General features: G+C 37.1%; 1 long non-coding RNA gene across 1 annotated transcript; it reads left to right on the forward strand.

Annotated features, from left to right (window-relative positions):
* Window positions 1-7,983: 7,983 nt before the first annotated feature.
* On the forward strand, window positions 7,984-10,093 carry LOC141287001 (uncharacterized). The gene is made up of 3 exons (XR_012339387.1): window positions 7,984-8,065; window positions 8,868-8,959; window positions 9,739-10,093. It is a non-coding gene; the product is annotated as an uncharacterized lncRNA (long non-coding RNA).
* Window positions 10,094-17,408: the final 7,315 nt, after the last annotated feature.

The following is a 17,408-nucleotide window of genomic DNA, read 5'->3' on the forward strand; positions in this document are numbered from 1 at the left end:
TCATCCGCCTCTTCCTATCCAACAACGTTACAGAACAACCGATCAAGTATGGATCTAGCAGGAAGTTTGTTTAACCCCGTGAGTGTGCTATGCTCCATTTTTCAGAACGACCATCCCATCAAGTATTATGTAGAGAAGTTTATCACATATAGCCACCTGGCACCGTGTGAGGAGACCATGCTGAAGGAGTGTTTCTGGAGTGGACTCGACCCCAGAGTCAGTTTCAACCTACCTAAAGAAGACCCTAGTTGGTCTCTCGCACAATTTATCGACTTTATCATGTCAGAATCTCCCCTGGTCCCGTCCAGCCGTCCAGAGTCTCCGCTGGTTCCGACCAGGCCTCCGCTGGTTCCGCCCAGCCTTCCTGAATCTCCGCTGGTTCCGCCCAGCCTTCCTGAATCTCCGCTGGTTCCGCCCAGCCTTCCAGAGCGCCCTCCAGTGTCAGCTCCTCCTGCGCGCCCTCCAGTGCCGGAGCTCTCTCCTGCGCGCCCTCCAGATCCTGGTCCGTCCACTCCACCCTGGTGGGCTCCTGCTCTGTCAGCACCGCCCTGGTGGGCTCCTGCTCCGTTTGCGCCCCCCTGGTGGGCTCCTGCTCGGATCCGCTCCGCCCTGGTGGGCTCCTGCTCCCTCTGCTCCACCCTGGTGGGCTCCTGTTCCCTCTGCTCCACCCTGGTGGGCTCCTGCTCCGTCTGTGCCGCCGTGTGCTCCTGCTCTGTCGGATCCCCCCGGTGGGATCCTGGGGCCTCATGTACAAAGACTTGCATTGAATTATTACTAAAACATTGCGTACGGACAAAGCTGTAAATGTGCGTACGCAGTAAAAAAATCAGATGTATGAAACACTGCGTACGCGGAATTCCACGCATATCTCTTTGTACATCCGAATTAACGTGAAATTGAGCGCACATGCACGAGCGCAAAACCCCTCCCTGCCTCCTCCCCCGTATTAATATGGTAATGACTCCACTTTGGCAAAACCAAACGAAAAAGCAAGCAAGAGAAACTTAACAGAATGAGATTTGAAGGTGCTCCTCACCGGTAGACCGGAGAAAAACTGTTATTTGCAAGTTTGTAAAAAAAAAATTATATATATATATAGAGAGAGAGAGAGAGAGAGAGAGAGAGAGAGAGAGTTTAGCTGACGCGGTTAACGCAGTGGGGTCTGAACATCGCACTATGAACGAATTAAAAAAGAAATGGTCCGATGTAAAGGTGCAGGTGGAGAACAGCGGCGACTTAGCCTACGTTTCAGCGCATCAGTCAGAGTCATAGAGCGCAAGCAGATGAACATCGTTGTCTTGTAACGGTAAAATATCTTGTTTGAATAAGTGCAACGTTTTCTTTATCAAATAAACAATAGTAGGCCTATGTCTATAAAGGTTCATATAATGCCTCACCACACGGTGTGATGTTGACATAATGTGATTTAGTTTGACACAAAGCAACCGAGTGATCCTTGTCAGCTAGGTAAAATATTTTATAAGAAATTTCTATTTTGATTTTATGGTTATCTGCTGAATTCGCTGATGCTTGTAAATTACATGATGTATATATATGTATATTTACATACCCTCTATATGTATATTATCTGTATAAAAGTTATTAATACTAATTAAATATAAAATAAGAATATTATTGTGTGTTATTTTTTTGGTGGTGGAGGGGTTGGGGTTGGGGTTGGGGTTGGGGGGGGGGGGGGGGGGCTTTTTTCAGTTTCAGTACATGCCCCTCAAAAGGTCTGTGCACGGCTCTGGTGCCACCGGCATTTCATCTGCCAAATCGCCCGCTCTACTAGTGCGAGAATGGGCATCATTGTATCTGCGCTCTTGGTCAGTTTGTGGGTTGTTGAGGGGCGTTAACAGCCACGTCTTTAATGGATAACCGCGGTCTCCTGATATGCAGTTAAATAATTACGCTCAATAAAATAAAGTAAAACTTAGCTGTTTCCGATTCACGTATCCAAATTGTTCTTCAGATGGCGCCTTTATAGCAATGTCCGTGCAGTTGATCGCTTGCGCTTACATTAGGAAAACCGGTGATCGCTGCAAATTGCGCTTTGCTTGGCTGGTCAACTGCATGGTATGGAAATCTTATATACCTGATAGACATGCGGATGATCCCGTCCCATACAGCTGGCATTGTACGGCTCAAAGACGACTGGCTTAACCCCGAGCGATCTGCCAGTTCCCTTTGGAAAGAACAATTTGCCAGGAAACCAAGCGTTATCAGCACCTTTAAGGGAACGGGTAATGCGTGGCTCCTCGCTGTCTCCAAATTTGGACCCAACTCAGGAAAGAGCTCCAAGAGGATAGCTCTTGGAAATTTGAAACAGCTTATAAGCCAGTCATCATCGTGGGCCAGAAAATCGCTGTGATCCCTAATTCCCTTCGGATTCGGCCATTGATGTATAAGGACAACATTGCCATAGACCAAGGGTTGTATACATTTGCAAATGCTTTTATATGTTCTAAATCACATAATTCGTAGAAAAATATTGTCTCAATTAACCCATTTTATCAATTATAAATTAATAGCAATGTTTTCCACATGTGTTGGTGCGATACTTTGTAGTGTGCAATTTAAAATAATTGCCTCTAGGAGTCGACATGGGAAATAAAACAAACACACGCACAAAAAATACACGTACGCCAGACATGGAGTTGGCGTGGATCAACGCACATTCTCACGTTAATTTCATCGTTAGTAAATCCAAACGTGAGCGTGAAATCTGGCCTACGCAAAGTTTTTGTGCGTACGCAGCGTTGATACATGAGGCCCCTGGTCCGTCCACTCCACCCTGGTGGGCTCTTACTCCGTCTGCGCCACCCTGGCGGGCATCTGCTCCGTCTGCACTGTCCTGGTGGGCTCCTGCTCTCTCTGCACCACCCTGGTAGGCTCCTGCTCTGTCTGCGCCGCCCTGGTGGGCTCCTGCTCCGTTTGCGCCTCCCTGGTGGGCTCCTGCTCCCTCCGTCAGCTCCGCCCTGGTGGGCTCCTGCTCCCTCTGCTCCGCCCTGGTGGGCTCCTGCTCCGTCGGCTCCGCCCTGGTGGGCTTCTGCTCCATCTGCGCCACCCTGGCGGGCCCCTGACCCATTTGGCCGACTCTGCCCTGGTCTCTCGCTCTGCTTCAGTCCCCTGTTTCTCTTCCTTCATGGACCCGGCCCTCTAGCCCGCCCCCTGTTCTGCTTAAGCTCCTCCTCCCTCCCAGACTTGTGTTTAGAGCATCTGGAAGCCGCTCCTTTTGAGGGGGGGCTATGTCATGATCCTGGTCTGTGTGTTCTCTGTGTCTGTGTTTTAAGGACTTTTGTTTTGTAGTTTCTCTGTCTTATTGTTCACTGTTTCCCTGCCTCTCTGCTCCCTTGTTTATCACCATGGACACTTATTGAACCACACCCACTCCCTCATTAGTTTCCCTGGTTACCAGTTAGATTATTACCTCTGCCCTGTGTATAAATAGTGTTTGTGTTTCCTCTGTGCTTTATCGGTTGTTAAATGTGTAATGCTTGTCTCGCGCCCTTGTCTGAGTTCCTGTTCTCCCTGGATTTTATTGTTTCTTCACGGATTCCCAATAAACTTCTGCATCTAGATCCTCATCCGCCTCTTCCTGTCCAACAACGTTACATATCGGGTCTTAATCAATTTAATCCTTTTGGCATCTTCATTTTTAAGGCACTATATGGTTCATTTCCATAGATATTGTAATTTCAATATAACACATTTTAAAAATGGTAAAAAAAAAATACAAATGTGGGTCACTGCATAAATAAGATGATACTTTTCTTTTTAAAAAGGAAGGTTTGAAGAACAAATAATGTTTAACCGGTTTCCTTCTCTTTTCCAACATTATTTGTTCTTCAGACCTTCCTCTTTAATTTAAAAGAAGTATCATATTTATGCATATTCTAATTCCAAAACTGATGCAGCTTCTGTTTCCTCTGCACTAGTTAGATTGAGTTTGTTGATACTGATTTCATTTAAATGTTAACAACTACATTTTCTTACAATTCTAACTGAATTAATTGAAACATTATTTTGAGCTGTTTTTAGTGCGAGAACATCCTGTAACCTAGTGCAGTTTGGAAGTAATTGTAATGTTTAATTATTTCTTTTATTAAGAAAATAAATTTTTGCAAAGCAGATTTTTGTTAATATATGCTGTCAGTTATAGTTCTTACTGAATAGTGAATAGCTGTGTTGCCTTACGTTTTGGTGGGCAGAAGCCCCACATTTTCTTTCTGTCATAATCTTTCTCCGTCGAACACCAAAGATGACCGTCTGTTCTGCCATCCACAGTGCAGTCAGCGTACCATTTGCCATTAAACTTAAAAGGGAAGTGGCATGGTTTTCCTAATGAATTACCACCTATAGTATATATCTCTGCAAAACAGAAAGAAATTAAATTAGGGGTTTATGTTTATTTATAATAGTTAAAGTTTTGTTTGAGTTTGATCTGAACAACTAAAATGATTTAGGAACTCAAGTCAGTTAGTTTAACAAATACTAATATAATACAGGGAAATTCATAAATACATTATATATTAATGTATTTTTTGGTGGCAATTATTATGACATCTTAATGATTGTCCGAATCTTTTAGGTAAACTTTTGGTCATACCTTGATATCCACGAGAACACAAATTTTCATTGGTCTCAAAAATCAGCCAGCGACTCGAAACATCTGTTTCTGAAGACAACATCATATTTGGCTCATCATGATTTCCATAGTTCAGGTGCAGTGGATGTCCCTTCAAACCAAACAAGCTTTCATTTTTACATTCCCAGGTTTGCATTGGGCTGAGATCATTGCAGGGTAGAAGGATAATTTTGAACCAGTCACTGATGTTCTCTGACCCCAGGCAGAGAGCTAATGAGAGGCTCATGATTTGTGTTGAAGAAATCCATCTGAAGTGCTGAGCTTTAGATGAAACATCACACGGCTCAGTATGAATCGCAGTAGCATTCACGACTTCAACACATTTGTTGTGGTCCTCGTTGTAGATGAGGAAAAAGCTGATGTCAGGATCTGTTGAAAATGATATCAGACACTGTAAAAGACAACACATTCCATAGTGATATTTCTGTAGTGAATATTGAATAGGTGTGTTGTCATACTTCTTTTGGGGCAGAAGCCCCACATTCCCTCCTCGTCAAAATCCTCCTCTGTGGAACACCACAGCTCACCGTCTGTTCTGCCATCCGTAGTGCAGTCAGTGTACCACTTGCCAAAGTACTTAAAAGGGAAGTGGCATGGTTTTCCTAATGAATTACCACCTATTGTAAATATCTCTGCAGAACAGAAAGAAATAAAATTAGGGGTTTACATTTATTTATAATAGGAGGGTTTCAATTAACAATCAAACACTCTCAACAAACTTGCCAGACACTACTGGGACTTCAAACAGGGCTGGGTTTTATGGTCATATGAAAAAATTAGATTTTTAAGCATGAAACACTGATGGTTGGTGCACAAGATTGGTTTGGTGCACACAGGGATGAAAAAGAACCCTAATGTTTACAACAGGGCCGTGTTCTTATAGAGCTTTAATGGTACACTACCAGTCTAAAGTTTTTGAACAGTAAGTTGTTTAATGTTTTTTTTTTTTTAAGTAGTCTCTTCTGCTCATCAAGCCTGCATTTATTTGATTCAAAGAACAGCAAAAACAGTAATATTCTGAAATATTTAATTCTATTTGAATTTTTAAACGCAATTTATTCCTGTGATTTCAAAGCTGAATTTTCAGCATCATTACTCCAGTTTTCAGTCTCACATGATCCTTCAGAAATCATTTTAAATATTGATAATTAAAAATAATAATAATAATAATAATAATAATAAATGTTTATTGAGCAGCAATTCAGAATATGAGAATGATTTCTAAAGGATCATGTGACACTAAAGTGTTCTTATGCTGAAACATTACATTTAAAAATATATTCAAATAAACCAGTTATTTGAAATAGTCAACATTTCACTGTTTTTGCTGTACTTTTGATCAAATAAATGCTGGCTTGATGAGCAAAAGAGACTTCCTTAAAACATTAAAAAGCTTAAAAACTGACCGGTAGTGTACATTTCATGAAGGAATACATTTTGTAATATGATTTTGTAGTACCATTTCCATGATTTAAAAATGGTTTTCACAGGATGAATTTTGAGGTTTTGTAAGCTTTAAATTGATATATCGTTTATAATGGAAAGAGGCTACAAAAAATAAAACAGCTTAGATAATTTGATGATCATGAAACAAGGTCCTTCCTTAACACTATGAATAGAGGTCGACCGATATTGGTTTTTACCGATACCGATAGCTAGGTTTGACCACACTGACCGATACCGATTAATTAACCGATAGTTTAAAAAAAATTGATACTGAAAATAGTGCTCTACTATTGAAAAAAAAAATACTAAACCATACTTTGTAAATTAATAGAAATATTAATATTAATTATATAGCCTATTGATCTTTAAAGTTATTTCATAGTTCATTAATGTTAACAAAATAAACTTCAAAATTTAACAATAAGCTATATCAGTAAATGTTGAAATTAACACACTCTCAAACAAGGAACAACACTTCTATTCTACAGCTTTCATCAATCTTAGTTGATGTTACAAATGGGCTCACTGTAAAGGGGTGTGAATCTTTACATTTTAGAAAAATGTAAAATTGCAGGTTCTATGCTTTTTGTTTATATTTGGAACCTCTGTATGTCAGTACTGCCATCTTAAAATTAAGATTCAATTTAATTACGATTTTCAATATCAACTAAATATAACCATGCGTCACATTCACGGCACCATTTTCATATACATTTTATATAAAATTTATTTTGTGCAAAATTAACTTTTTTTTAAATTATATAAGCAGGCTAATTTTTAAAACAATTACTTATTTAAAATAAGTGTTCTTTAAGTGTCGCCAAGTTTACAGAAAATAGTTATTGTTTTTTCTTTTTCGTTTGATTATTACTGATGAGAGCAAAGACAGTGGCTGCTTTAACAGGCTGCATTCAAACGAATGCACAGATCTATTTCGATATATCAGATGTATTGTCCTGCTCTGAAAATATAACTGACTGTGTGTACATCAGCTTCATATTCGAAAATCGAAGTGCATTAACCGCGAACAAACACAAAGAGCAAGTGAAAGTCTGTCAGTGCGTGAGTTTAGTGCATCTAATAGTACTGCATTACAAACGGCAGAAATGAAGATTCATTGGATTAACCCATGCAGCATCTTAATTGTTAAGAAGATGGTATTCCTAATAAATGTCTCGAATATTTTGATTATGTCCAATGCTTCTTCACTGTAAACCCCACTGTTGTCATTAATAAAGAGATTAAGTTAATATAACTTGACATTACTTAAAATACCAAGTTTTGGCATCAAAACTTAAACAGGTGTGGTTAACTTACTCATTTGGCAGCAAAAAACTTTTTAATTGATATTTTAAGTTATCTGAACTCAACATTTTAATTAATTTGAAAGATTCACAATGTCTATTTAAAATGATTGGTCGCACTTGAAATTCTGCTTTGACAACCGCGCTGATTGGTCGATATAAGTTATATGACACAAGGCGGTATTTTTTCTCGTCATGCTGAATTTTGCTGAAGAACCAGCAGGACAGACGCACTAGCAGAAACCATCTGACACAAGAAAGACAAAAGTTAAATCAGTAAGTAGAGATTTAAACGCTCATATACATTTTTTTTTAATTGATTTACACGTTATTCCAATCTATTTTTTGTTTTGCTCCAGTAGCAGCACAAGTAAGCTGGCGGTAAAGCAGGCGGGAAGAAAGCCGTCGTGAAAGATTCATTAGAGTGAAGTTACACAGGTAGGTTAATGGTAAAATATAAGTGTAAATTTTGCTTGGTTCCGTTTTATTTTTGGAGTATTTTGTACTTATAAATATGCCGGAGTTTCTAAATTTCTATAAGAACATTTGAATTTCCCGCTTAACTTTTTTTCCTCCCCCAGCGGCACTTGCAGGCAGGCGGTCGTGAAGCAGGCACTGGGACAGGGATGGAGTCGGTCGTGACGAAGGCCCATGGATTACGCTGGTAAGTTAATGTTTAACACGCCTGTACGTTGTGACTTGCTTAATTTATTAATGTTTCTTTGATGTTGTGTTTTTAAAAGCGAGAATGAGAACTTGCGCTGTTGTGTATGCGCTTATGAGGGAACAAAACACGGACATGTACCGTTAAAGTTCGCTTTTACCTCAAGGTGCGCGCATAAACGGTCAAATGCACGCAAAAATATTTCAAAATGAGGCGCTCGCTTGGTGATTATTCACGTAAACCCTTGTCAGTTATGTCTTAAATGGTCATAAACAGTTGAGAATGAAAATACGTTTGTAACAGTATATTGCATCCGTGTGGCTATTAATGCAGGTTTACTAAAGGTTTCATGAGGAGAACAATGCAAAGCTAAAAATTAACGAAATTGTGACACATTTACAGAGATAGGCCTATGTTTTTAATTAATAATTCTGTTCATGTAATGTGTTCTTGGTGCATAATATTAATTATTCGTTTTTAATAGATTTTATAAAATGTATTCAATCCTATCTGCATTTTGTTTTTAATCAAGTTACCATTAGCAGAGCTGTGACTGTTTTACATGTCCCTGTGAGCGATTTGTTGACTTTTTACTGTCGGGAAAGACGTGCAAAAATGTTGTAACAACGTTAACTTAGTTGGATTAGGTGTGTTTAATTAGGATTTCATCTAAACTCTGCAGGGCTCTGTCCCTCCAAGAATTGACACCCCTGATTTAAATGCTGTTATGAATTTCATTAAAAAAAAAGTAGTAATAGCCAGTGGTTAGATTTAATATAATTGTTTTTTTGTTTTCACACAGAAGTTGTCAGAGCCGACTGAGGACCGAACTCTTGTGCTCCAAGGACCACCTCTTGTGTTTGGAGATGTTTGGGGATTTCTTCGACATGTTTGGTAAGTATTCCATGTAGAAAATAATGTCAAAAAGACAAGCACACATTAGATCACTCACACTCATTATATAAATTTGAATCTAAAGTGTTATTTCACTCAAAAATTAGAATTTTGTCAGTAGTTACCCTCGTGTCATTCCATATACGTAAGACTTCCGTTCCTCTTTGGAACACAAATGAAGATTTTTAAAATAATTTTCAAGAGTTTTCCATTTCTCCATAGACGGACAAGAAAAGGTAAGAAAGACATGTGGTTCCAGTGATTTAACCTCAATTTTATTAAACAACGCACATGCTTAGGTTTGCATGAAACAAACTATAAAAACTATTAAAAATACAGATCCCCAATGCATGTTCACGAGAGCATCACAGTGCATGTGTTTTGTGTTCACGCAAGATCTGAAATCTGAACAGGCCTTGAATAATTTTATTTTGTAAGTGGTAAATTACATGTTTTTGCACTAAACACTCGCGCTGCTTCATAAAATTGAGTTTAAACCACTGAAGTCTCATGGATTTTTTTTCTAGACCTTGAAAATGTTACATTGGATCTCTGGAGAAACAGAAATCTCTTGGGTTTCCTTAAAAAAAATCTTAATTTTTGTTTGGAAGAAGAACAAAGGTGTTAGGGGTGTGGAATGACATGAGAGTGAGCAATGACAGAATTTGCATTTTTGGGTGAACTGTTCCTTAAGATTAAGTTGCACTGTTTGAAATCTACATGAGCTTGCATGCATGTGAATTAACTTTAATTTGATAATGTTTTTTCATCTTTAATAGATGTCTGATGATCACAGCTCAAATCTTGCTGTTGTCAGTGGGGATTGTAATAGTTGAAGATGGGACTACTCTTCAGCCTCTCAACTCTTGGAAAAGTGGTGATGGACAATCTAAGTGACCTTCCTGAATCAATGTGCCTTCTGTTTGGACAAATTTATGTTACAGGTTTTGTGCTTTTCTTGTCAGCTGAGAAAAAAAAAATGAAAATGACCTTTACATTGGAAATTAAAAACATGTTTATGTTAACAGTCAGTAAGACTTTCACCAACAGAGAAGAAACACCTTTTTTTTTTTTTTTTTTGTATAACACACACTCCAAGGAACTGGTATATCTCAAATTTGTCTTGTAAAAATGTGAAAAAATAAATAAATAATAGGTTTACATTTAAAACAGTTAACTGTTAAAAAAAAATGCTTATGTTGTTGTTCATGTCTTTTAAAAATGTAAGCTTACTATTTAAAATGAGCTGTTTTGTTTAAAAATGTGATATTAAATGTGAGTTTACAGTCAAAAATAGGAGTTTACTGTTAAAAAATGTGAATGTACTTTAAAAAATGTAAGCTCATGATGCTGTTGTTCATGTCTTTCTGGAAATGTGAGCTTACTGTTAAAATTAAAAATTAGCTATTTTGTTGTACATATGTCTTTTAAAAATATGACAGTGTGGGCTTACAGACAAAAATATGAGTTTACTGTTAAAAAAGGAGCTCATGATTTTGTTCATGAATTTTATAAATGTGAGCTTACTGTTATAAGTAATGTAAATGCAGTATAAGCCTAATAAAGTGGTTGATGTGGAAAAAAAACCTTGTTTTAATGATTTATAAATTATTTAATACAAGTAGAATATATATATTTATATATAAGCTGAAAATTTAGGAAGTTTAGTCTGTTAGCCCTTTTAAGTTATCTGTACTTAAACATTTAAGTTAATTCAATGAAGAGACCACATTCGTTCAACTCAATAAATCGAGTTGTCATTTTCCCATTACTCAAACGAACTGAGGGAATCACTTTCCTCAAATCATTTGAGTAGTCTGAACTTATTAGGGTTTACAGTGTTTCTTTTTGGAAGTATTAGACACATTTTACTATGTCTTTTCAAACGCCTAGGTCTGTTTAATCTCCTTAATTATGAAATTTCGAACACTATTTCTAAACGTTTATTCAAGCAACAATGTATAAATTATCTCATGTATATGCTTGTTTAAAACCAGGGATTAAAAACGAATTCCAAGTAAAAACTGTAGCCTATTTTTTCTTTACATTTCCAGAGAGTGAAACAAACTAAATTAAACATTACTTAATAAATTCAAAGAACTATAATTTCCTTATTCATTTGATACAACTATTAATATATATAAAACAATATTTTGTCATATTCGTGATTCCTGAATTTCTATATGAAAACTTTTTGAAGTGCATTCGTTATGTTTGTATAAAATTCGTTAATCTAGCCTATTAAGTTGATTTAATATTCTTGATAATTTTTAGAAAAAGTTAAAACTTAAGAAAAAAGGAATTAGCTTGTAGTCTAGATAGCCTATATTTAGGGATATAGGCTAATCTTTTTCTTAACTTTTTTACACTGTAGATCGAAAAAAAATAATTCTTGATCATATTTAACATCGGAGAATCACTTAGTAATTCGAAATCGAAACTATTTAAATCTGTATAAAGGAAAGACAAACAACAACAAGAACAATCTGCATTTTTCTTGTAATCAAGAACATTTCTTTTGACAAAATTACCTAATTAATGCCGAATGATCCATCTCCACCACATAGCCGCATATAATCGCTGGTGTCAGTCGCAAATATTACACATGCAGGTCAGGAAGCGGGTTGGGTACAATTAGGTTTTTTTTTTTTTTTTTTTTTTTGTGGTCCGAGTTGCGGGTGGGTTAGTTGAAAACGTTGGTCAGGTTCGGGACCGCGCATCACTGGTGTGCATTTAGCAAATTTCTGTTTATGAATATAAAGCATCTGCTCCTTTTTTATTTATTTATTTTTTATTAAGGAAGAATAATTGAACATTGAAGAATATAGTTTTTTTCTGTCGGTTCACCGACAACACCTCTGCTCTGACCAACAGCCATGGAACAAATAATCAGGTCCCAGATGGGTTTGTCACTTTTTGAGGTCCCCCTGAAACATTTCCGTTGTGTTCCGTGCTATTTGCAGCTTTTCTGAATTTGCAGCGCCTTCGTGTGTTTCCAGCAGGTTCATGTGTTTGCAGCGCATTCGTGTGTTTACAGCGTGTTTTGGGAGTATTGTTTGACTCTGCGTTATGCTTTGATTCACATATTGGTCAGACTGTTAAATCATGCTTTTATCAGTTACGTAATATTGCTCGTATACGTCCCTCACTTAATTTTGGAGATGCTGAAACAATTATCCATGCTTTTATAACCTCCAGACTGGACTATTGTAACTCCTTATATGGTGGCTTACCTGCCAAAGCTATCAATCGTCTCCAAATGGTACAAAACGCGGCAGCTCGTGCCCTTACATTTACAAAAAATCTGCACATATCACTCCCATCCTCCACCAACTTCACTGGCTTCCTGTATCCAAACGTATTGAGTTAAAACTCTTAATCTTAGTTAGGGCTATCATAGACTTGCACCTCAATATCTTGCAGAGTTAGTGCAACCATACATTCCAGCACGGACTCTTAGATCTAGCAGTGACAACTTGCTTGTTGTGCCCAAGCATAAACTCTCTACAGTGGGTGGTAGGGCCTTTTGTATTATAGGCCCTAAGCTGTGGAATAAGCTGCCCCATAATATTCGGGCTGCCTCCTCTTTCCAGATCTTTAAATCTCAACTTAAAACTCATCTATTCACTACATCTAAATAACTCCTTCTTCTCTCTCCTTCTCTCTTTTCCCTTTTTTCTGTCTGTCTGTCACAGGACTATTTTCTTGACATAATTGAAGTTCATCATAAAGTTGCTAGACCTTCTGTTGTTTATTATCTATGGTTCCTTGTTGTCAACACTTGCTTGTCTGAATGTCCCTTCTGCTTTCTGATGTATCATGTTTGCCAATTGCTTGTTTTATTTGTCTGTTTTTTGTTGTTGTTTTTTGCTTGTATTATTTTGTTAAAGTGACCTTGGGTTCTTGAAAGGCGCTATATAAATTAAACATTATTATTATTATTATTATTCTGAGTTTGGTTGCGTTGTAAGAATTTGCAGCAACTGTGTTGTCATACTGATGAAGATGTTTTCTTAATTTGTTGTCGTTTTTTTCTGTTTGCATGTGTTTCCTTAAGTTGCAGCGCGTTGACCTCTTTCGGCCACTGTACATATGTGAAGTAAAAAACTGCGGTTGAAAGCTCACACTGACAAACAATGCACACGTAGCTCACAGTGCAAATTCTGTGCAATGAGACTGCCGCGTTTCTGGCGCGCACAGGTGCCATATGCGGGGAAAACACTTATTGAAGAGAGGATTGCGATGCGTCGGAGAATCGATTTTTCACCCACCCTTAATGAAACCGGGCAAAAGTGTTGTGCTGCGCTGAGCGGACAACTCTCAGGTATCATACACACACTCAGGACGCGTCGTGTAGTTCAGGCGGAAATCTAAAACAGTTTATTTAATCACCAAACGGGCAAATGTTGACTTCAAGAATGATAAAAAAAAAGCGGCAAAGGTTGGTTTAAACAACAGATCAAACGGAAAGAGAAAGTGCTATCCATATCGTTAATTGCAGCCATTTCAGAAACAATTTATTTTCTGTTTTACATTAATGTTTAAATATCATTTGTTTGTGTTTTGTTTCAGTTTAATATGTTAATTAGGAAAGAAGTTTGTGTAATTTGTAAATGTTGTAAAGGACGTGGTATGAATTGGACGAAAATACGCCGGGAGAATTGGAGACGGTCAGACACAATTTTTGACCACTTCGTACGTTTTTATTTGGGGAAAATCCCTTCTTAAACGAATTTCGTTTTGTATAATTTTTATCTTGATTTTGAATACATATTTTTGTTGATTAGTTATTAATATCAAATAAGAACAGGAAAATGGCATTGTGAAATAAAGTGCGTATAAGATGCAAACCATGCTTCCACGACCTGAAGAAAAGGCTTAAACATAAATTATAGTTCTAAAGCATACAGACATTTTTAGAGCTACAGAAATACAAATATTTTGCTTAAATGCACAATCTTCCAGTCCAGGGTCAAGTCTTTATGAACATTAACAACGATTTGGGACAGATATGTAATGTAAAACTATGGCGCGCTGTGACTCGGCATGATTCTGTCGGCTGAATGAACAGTTTGCTTTCTCACCTCACGTCGTTAAATCTGCAACTTTGCTGGCTAAGAATATGACCAGCTGGATATAAAAAACCGATACATAGGTCGACCTCTAACTATGAATTCATCTTAAATAATTGACACTCTATGGAAAAGTAAAGTAATAAAAAAAAGCTGCACTGTTTTTTGTTTTTGTTTTGTTTTTTCACTTTCTGAGATTGTTGGCAAAAATTGAGATATTTGCCTTCATTTAAAATTGCCCTTTAAAATATTGTTATGAACACTGGCAGTAAAATATATAGATATATAAAATCAGTAGACGATGCTGCTGTTAAAGGGTAAACTGAATGAGTACAAAAACAGCAAACATTATATTGGTTGCTATCTTTGGACTTTAAAATAATCTGAAAATGAACTAACATAATGAAGCATTAGATGACACACCTGCCACTGCAATAGAAGTTGTATTCCATGCATCAGGAGAATCTGTACAAAAACACAGCAAAACTATGACTCCAGTCCTTGCACTTTAAAATATTCCTAAAATCAACACTGAAAAGTGTTTAAAAAATAATGCACCTGTTGTTGTATTATAATCTGGATTCCACGCATCAGACACATCTGTACAGAAACACAGCAAAAATGATATTGGCTCTTATCTTTACACAGTAAACATAATCTCAGACAAAGAAATGAAATCCACTTACTGAAAGCTGGCCAAAGAGCCAATAAAAGGATGTAAAGCTTGTTCATGCTGTCACAGATTGGAGACTACAGCTTTCTGAGATACACAAATGACAGAAACAGCAATTGAGTTCACTTATTAGACTTCCTCTGTAGAAAAATGCAGATATGTGGAAAAGCAGAAGTGGCTCTTATGACAAACATTAATTTTATACTTTCTAAATATTGCTGCTGGATTTCCCAAATCAGGCTGATTTTAAGAAATATTAAGCATATTAAGGCTGTAATAATGCCTCCTTCCAATATGTGTATAGATAATACTTACAATAAATGTACCTATGTAGAGAAAAGTAAATATACTATATAATGTATTTAAAATACATTTATTTCATGCTAATTATACAACAAATTTATTTATCTACTTAAATTACCATGCAATTGTACTTTTAGTATACTAAACTGGTATATTTAAAGTCTGCTAAATTGTAGTTTTGTACTTAATGCACTTTAATTGTGCGGAAATAGTTCTGATGTCCAACTAAACATATATACTTAAGTATATTTGATTATGCTAAAGTGGAATTATTGCAAGTATACCTTAGGTACACTTCAAATAATATCGGCCTTTAAATGCAAAATATTGAAAGATCATACAGTTCTCATCAACACTGGCATTAAAACATTATTAAGAAATGTGAATTGTGCATATATATATATATATATATATATATAAGCAATAAGGTACGAGAGCCTAACAACGCCCTAACAACGCCCTTCAGCCGTGATTTATTCATGATACAGCACGGCCTCAAGTACCTTATTGCTTTTATAAAACGGTTACCACACAATAAAAATATTAAAATCAAAAATATATATTAATTTATATATATTAAGTTGTACGTTTTCATAAAGTAAAATCATTAACTGCCTTCCGCTGTAAAAAGTAGTCCCTAACTGCTGCAGCTGTGTTTACGTTGCTAAGGGTGGTTGCTAAGGGGGTTCAATGATACACAAAACCGTTGAGTGAAGCGGTCATAGCAGTGCTGTATCATGAATACAACACAGCTGCTGACCAATCAGAATTGAGGAATGGAACTAACCGTTTTATAAATATATATATATATATATATATACTACAGGGCCGTTAAATGCTTGAATCTGATTGGCTGACGAACGTTCTAGAGGTGTGCATTATATTCAGGGAAACGCACGGCGAACGTAGTTCCAGGCAGCTTTAGACCGCAGTGCATGTCTATATCACTTCGCCATACGATTTCAGTTATTGCAAAAGTCCTTACAGCCCAAAACAGCAAAATAACTAAAACCCACAATGACACTGGCCAAACTAATAAATACAGTAAACATCAGGATAAAAAAACGACAGATTATTTCCATGTTTTTTTTCACAATATATTACGTTTTATTATGTACGGAAAGCACAAACTATTTCTCTCGCCCTCTCTCACTCACCTCACAGACGCACACACACATAACGTTACAGTTTGCACTCACGTTAGCATTCACGCTAATGTTGTTAGCGCTGCTCTGACGATTTAACTGTTAGTAGAGACGATGCTGCCAGTCACCCTTGAGAGAGGTAAAGTCATATAACGTTACTTAGTTTTTCTCTCCGTCACTCTTTCCTTTCTGTCTGCTTGTATTTCGGTCTGTCTAAACTTCATTATTAACGGCATTATTTTGCTATCAACGGCTCAAGCGTCGTTACTAGTTCTAAAATGACGTTTTGGAACTAACAACGAAGCTGTTAAAGGAGCTGCGTAAGAAATTAATCCTACTCACAATAGGGTTTTAAGGATAAAAACGGGACGAATGTCTTGAAATATATAATTTGATCGATGTCTTGAGGTGTGGTAACTGTAGTATAAGTGGAATAATTGACTTCGGGACGTAGAATTCTGCGAAAATAATGCACACCCGAGCATTATTTTCTAGGAATTCTACGGCCCGTCGTCAATTATTCCTTACATACATGGGCGTCGGAAGCAAAATTAATGTGGGTGGGTCCTCCCCCAGAAAAAAAAACAAAATACTGTAGTATATGCCATTTTCTGTAGTCTGGTGCCTTTTATTTAATGTGTTTTTACACAATGTAAATAGGCCATATTTACAAATATTACAAAAGTCGGCTATTGAACAACATTTTCAGTGGCGCAAGTGATAAAACGAGTAACATATTGATTTTGACACGGGTGACCCGAGTTCGCGTCCGCCTTTTAGTGAAATCATTTTCGAAATCGTCTCCCTTTTCACTTATATCACATCGGAAAGGCATTTGTTTATTTGTAAATTAATGAAATAATTGAAAAGTTGAAATAAAGTATCAACTAGGGTTAGGTGTATCTGAGCAGAAGTTACGCTGTTTTACTTTGCTGTGTATCGGGAGTGCAGCAGGCACGACCAACTAGTGAAAACCCGGAATGAGTTTAATTGATATGGACTCTGAATAAGCCAAGTGGAATACATTTGAGGAAACCACAGCATGTAATTTAAGGCTTTATCTAAATGGAGTTTAATTTATTAAGGCATACCTCATACAATGGATTTGACTGAGTCTGACGAAAAGTGCAAAGACATACTCGCTGAAGGGTAAAAGTGGGTGGGTCCAATATCATTTGTCTTCAAAAGTGGGTGGGTCCTGTCCCACCCACGTTCAATGGTTCCGACGCCCATGCTTACACACACACACACACACA

The sequence above is a fragment of the Garra rufa genome, chromosome 15 (assembly GCF_049309525.1).
Source record: "Garra rufa chromosome 15, GarRuf1.0, whole genome shotgun sequence".
In the NCBI taxonomy this organism is placed as follows: Eukaryota; Metazoa; Chordata; class Actinopteri; order Cypriniformes; family Cyprinidae; genus Garra; species Garra rufa.